We start from the raw sequence: 6,000 nt of genomic DNA on the forward strand, positions 1-6,000 counted from the left end.
GTAAAAGCACTTCCCCTGAAAGTAGCTAGAGAGAAAGAGAAAGAGAGGGAATACCCACAAGTGACTGAACAAGTAAGGGAGAAAGGAGACAAGAGAGGGTTTCAATACTATTAGGACTATATAAACAGGGGAGAGCAGTGTCAGAAATTCTGGACCTCAATACCTGGCAGTGCTCTGGTGGGAAGGGTGAACCCCTAGAAGCAGGCAGTGAGGTCCGAGGGTTCCACAGGTCACACAGGGAAAAGCAGTTCTGCTAAGAGGGCTTTTGTTAGAAGCCATACAGCCTCCCCACAGACAAAGGTCTCAGCAGACTCGGGAGAACACAATTGCTGGTATTGGAATAAAGATGCCAGGGTGCAATGAAACCTGGCACCAGGTGTGTGTTGTGGATTACCATAATCCCTAAACCTCTGCTGCTACTTGATCCCATTAATTTTTTCTGGGGCAAGCTGGCACTCAGCCACAATCTCTGGGCCTCTGCAGCAGTGTGATTGCAGGAATGTTCCTGGGGGCAAGTTGGCACCTGGCCATTGCTAGGGGAGGGTCAGGTCAGAGTGGGTCCAAGCCACAAGGCCCTCAGAAGTGAGGGGTTTGGAAACACAGCCCCATCTGAGATAAAATTTGGGAGGTAAATGGTGCCTGGTAGGCTGACGGCTTGGACATGGACAGTGTAGAGTGAAAAGTGGAGGGAAGCCAGAGACAAAGAAGCCAGAGACAAAGACAAAGGTGCTTGATTGCGGGTCAGCGAGAGCACAGAGTTCTTGTGTCAGAAACTAGGAAAAGTGGGTGATGGCATTTTCCCTCTCCCAGGCATGTACATACATGTGCACGTGCACCACACCAATCCACCCCAGTAAGCTAAGCAGCGCCACCTAGTGGAGAATGTAGCCATTACACCAAGCTCCTGTCCAATGGCACCAACCAAGCTCTAGAGGATGACCACAAGTGTCTCCATCTGCTTACAGTATGGACTATAAAGTGCTTCATAGTGTGACTTCTAGGGGAAACTTAATTTAATTTCAATCGGATTTCATTCTGTTCAATGGTACACCTTTTTTTTTTTCTTTTTCTTTTCTTATTCTTGGATACAAAGAGAGAAAAAATTTATTTTTATTTTCCATTTTTATATAAAATTTAAAAAATTTACTATATGTATTTTTTGTAAATGTATTTTAAATCTATTGTTCCTTTTTCATTTCATTTTATTCTTTTTTATTGTATACATTTTAAATTTGTAAGCATTTTCTTACTTTTTTTTCTTTTCTTTTTCCCCCATTTTTTCTCTATTCTATCAAGCTTCTTTCAACAACCAAACCAAAACACACCTAGGATCTGGCTTCCTTTATTTGATTTTTTGTGTTGTTTTAATTTTTAATTTTTATTTGTTATTTTATTAATTCTTTTTCTTCCTCCAAAATGACAAAATGAAGAAATTCACTCCAAAAGAAAGAACAGGAAGAAATAACATCCAGGAACTTAATCAACACAGATATATAAGCAAGCTGTCTGAACTAGAATTTAGAATCACGATAATAAGAATACTAGCTGGAATTGAAAAAAAGTATAGAATCCTTTCTACAGAGATAAAAGAAGTAAAATCTAGCCAGGACAAAATTAAAACCACTATGACTGAGATGCAATATGGAATGATACCATAGCGGCAAGGATGGATGAAGCAGAGCAGCGAATCAGATATATAGAAGACAAAATTATGGAGACAAATGAAGAAGAAAAAAGGAGGGAAACCAAGGCAAAAGAGAACAATATAAGACTTAGGAAATCAGTGACTCACTAAAAAGGAATAACATCAGAATCATAGAAGTCCTAGAAGAGAAGAGAGAAAAAGGGGTTTATGTGAGCAAATCATAGCAGAAAACTTTCCTAACCTGGAGAAAGACATAGACATCAAAATCCAGGATACACAAAAAACTCCCATTAGATTAAACAAAAACCGACCATCAGTAAGGCACATCATAGTCAAATTCACAAAATACTCAGGCAAGGAGAGAATCATGAAAGATTAGAGCAGAAATTAATGCTATCGAAACCAAAACAAAAAACAAAAAACAGTAGAATGGATCAATGAAACCAGGAGTTGGTTCTTTGAAAGAATTAACCAAATTGATAAACCTCTAGCCAGATTGATCAAAAAGAGAAAGGAAAGAAACCAAATAAATAAAATTAATAATGAAAGAGGAGAGATCACAACCAACACAGCATAAATACAAAAAATAATAAGAGAATATTATGAGCAATTATATGCCAATAAATTGGGCAATCTGGAAGAAATGGACAAATTACTAGAAACATATGAACTACTAAAACTGAAATGAGAAGAAATAGAAAATTTGAAAATACCTATTACCAGTAAAGAAATTGAATTAGTAATAAAAAATCTCCCAAAAAACAAGAGTCCAGGGCCAGATAGCTTTCCAGGGAATTCTACCAAACATTTAAAGAAGAGGTAACACCTATTCTTTTGAAGCTGTTACAAAAAGTAGAAATGGAAGGAAAACTTCCAAAGTTATCCTATGAGGCCAGCTTTACCTTGATTCCAAAGACCCCACTAAAAAAGAGAATTATAAACCAATTTCTCTGATGAACATGGATGCAAAAATTCTCAACAAGATACTAGCCAACCGGATCCAACAAGACATTAAAAGAATTATTCACCATGATCAAGTGGGATTTATACCTGGGTTGTTTGATATCTGCAAATCAATGTGATACATCACATCAGTAAAAGAAAGGACAAGAACCACATGATCTTCTCAATAGATACAGAGAAACTATTTGACAAAATACAGCATCCTTTCTTGATATAATCCCTCAAGAAAGTAGGGATAGAAGGATCATACCTCAAGATCATAAAAGCCATATATGAAAGACCCACCGCTTATATCATCCTCAATGGGGAAAAACTGAGTGCTTTCCCTGTAAGATCAGGGGTGTCCACTCTCACCACTGTTATTCAACATAGTATTGGAAGTCCCATCCTTAGCAATCAGACAACACAAACAAATAAAAGGCATCCAAATCGGTAAGGAAGAAGCCAAACTTTCACTCTTTGCAGATGACATGATATTCTATATGGAAAACCCAAAAGATTCCACCAAAAACTGCTAGAACTTATCCATGAATTCAGCAAAGTCGCAGGATTTAAAATCAGTGCACAGAAATTGGTTTCATTTCTACACACCAATAATGAAGCAGCAGAAAGAGAAATCAAGGAATTGATCCCATTTACAATTGCACCAAAAACCATAAAATACCTAAGAATAAACCTAACCAAAGAGGTGAAAAATCTATACACTGAAAACTATAGAAAGCTCATAAAAGAAATTGAAGAGGACACAAAAAATGGAAAAATATTCCATGTTCATGGATCGGAAGAACAAATATTGTTAAAATGTCAATACCACCCAAAGCAATCTACATATTCAATGCAATCCCTCTCAAAATAGCACCAGTATTCTTCACAGAGCTAGAAAAAACAATCCTAAAATTTGTATGGAACCAGAAAAGACCCTGAATAGCAAAAGCAATCTTGAAATAGAAAACCAAAGCTGGAGGCATCACAATCCCGGCCTTCCAAGATGTATTACAAAGCTGTAATCATCAAGATAGTATGGTACTGGCACAAAAACAGACACTCAGGTCAGAGAAGTGAACCTGGACCACAATCTTACACCATAGACAAAAATAAACTCAAAATGGATGAAAGACCTAAATGTAAGACAGAAAGCCATCAAAATCCTAGAGGGGAAAGCAGACAAAAACCTCTTTGACGTGAGTTGCAGCAACTTCGTAATCAGCATGTCGCTGGAGGCAAGGGAAACAAAAGCAAAAATGAACTATTGGGGCCTCATCAAGATAAAAAAAAAAAAGCTTCTGTATAGCGAAGGAAACAATCAGCAAAACTAAAAAGCAACCAATGGAATGGAAGAAGATATTTGCAAACGACGTATCAGATAAAAGGTTAGTATCCAAAATCTGTAAAGAACTTATCAAAACTCAACTCCCAAAAAACAAATAATCCAGTGAAGAAATGGGCAAAAGACATATATAGACACTTTTCCAAAGAAGATATCCAGATGGCTAACAGATACATGAGAAAGGGCTCAACATCACTCATCATCAGGGAAATAGAAATTAAAACCACAATGAGATACCACCTCATACCAGACAGAATGGCTAACATTAACAATTGAGGCAATGACAGATGGTGGTGAGGATGCAGAGAAAAGGAAACTCCTTTGTATGGTGGGAATGTGAACTGGATCAGCCACTCTGGAAAACAGTATGGATGTTCCTCAAAAAATTAAAAATAGAACTACACTGTGACCCAGTAATTACACTACTAGGTATTTCAAAGGGGCACATGCATCCCAATGTTTATAGCAGTGCTATTGACAATAGCCAAAGTATGGAAAGAACCCAAATGTCCATCAACTGATGAATGGATAAAGGAGATGTGGTGTATATATTACTCAGCAATGGAATATTACTCAGCAATCAAAAAGAATGAAATCTTAATATTGCAACAATGTGGATGGAACTAGAGTGTATTGTGCTAAGCAAAATTAGTAAGAGCAAGACAAATATATGAATTCACTCATGTGGAATTTAAAATACAAAACAGATGAACAGAAGGGAAGGGAAGCAAAAATAATATAAAGACAGGGAGAGGGACAAAACACGTAAATATAGAGAACAAACTGAGGGTTGCTGGAGGGGTTGTGGGTAAGGATAAGGGTTAAATGGGCAAGGGGCATTAAGGAAGACACTTGTTGGGATGAGCGCTGGCTGTTATATGTAGGGGACGAATCACTGGATTCTACTGCTGAGTCATTATTGCAATATATGCTAACTTGGATGTAAATTTAAATAAATAAATAAATAAATAAATAAATAAATAAATGACAAAGGAAATTAATCTTCGGTGAATGTCTGTATTATCTCAGGCACCTCTCCCTGTGCTTTCTCATTTAATCCTGCTTAAATGAAGAATTTCTCTAGGAATCACTAACTTGGAGGTCAGGAAACTGAAATTTAAAACCAATGAGCAAATAGTGAATGGCCACATGTATGACTCAAAAGCTTATTGCTTCTAAAGTATTTCCTTAAACTCATGAATATTTACACTATCTCTTATACATCTAAAAGTTTCTTTTTTTTTAAACTCCAGTATAATTACCATACAGTGTTATATAGTTTCAGGTGCACAATATAGTGATTCAACAATGCTGTACATAACTCAGTGCTCATCACTGTAAGTATACTAACATCTGAAAATGTATAACTCATCCTTCTAGACCCTGTGGAAAGGTTACCTTTCCTATGACATTCTGAATTCTCTGAGGTCAGTGCTATCTTGGCACTTAGGAAAGGTCCCACCGTTACCTGTTTAATCTAATTTTCTTACGGAGGTTATGAGCTCCTGAAAAGAAGGGATGATATCTTATTTGTCTTATTTAATCACAAGACCTAAGAAATTTAGTCCATAGCAAGAACTCAATAAATGTTTGTTAAATGAACAATCAGTATATGTAATCCTCCTTTTGGAGATTCCTTTGAGTTATGAGAACCTTAAAAATAAAACTGTTATTTTACCAGCAAAAAATGGGTTTATTTGGGAATAGCAGAACATTACAATTTGGAACATACAACCTACAGCAAAACCATAGGCAAGTCCTGAGTTGCTGTGGTAGTTGGCTTCTTGTAGGAGATGCAATGTACATTTTTCCCTGTTGGGGCCTATCATTGATGATTCTTTCCTATTGAGGATTCTGTTGGGGTCTGTAAATTGACAATTTTTTCCTGTGATTTATCTTCAGTGGTATGGCATGAGAGCTCCCCCTTCTGGCTTCCAGACTTCATTTTAAATGAGGTTTCCCTTTACTAATTTTCACAATTAGTAGGCCATGATTTCAAAATGAAAATTGACTAAGGTAAATATGTAAGTGGACATTTAATTAATTATATGATGATGATGCTTCT

General features: G+C 36.6%; 1 protein-coding gene across 2 annotated transcripts in view; it reads right to left on the reverse strand.

Moving 5' to 3' along the window:
• The window catches only part of PAK5 (p21 (RAC1) activated kinase 5), a 316,773-nt gene extending 316,421 nt beyond the window's left edge, over positions 1–352 (reverse strand). For both annotated transcript variants that reach the window (XM_019462530.2, XM_053890435.1), the window contains exon 1: positions 164–352. The gene's annotated coding sequence lies outside the window, so the exon portion shown is untranslated. The remainder of the gene's footprint in view (positions 1–163) is intronic.
• Positions 353–6,000: the final 5,648 nt, after the last annotated feature.

The sequence above is a fragment of the Panthera pardus genome, unplaced genomic scaffold (assembly GCF_024362965.1).
Source record: "Panthera pardus isolate Hobbes unplaced genomic scaffold, ASM2436296v1 HiC_scaffold_25, whole genome shotgun sequence".
Lineage (NCBI taxonomy): Eukaryota > Metazoa > Chordata > Mammalia > Carnivora > Felidae > Panthera > Panthera pardus.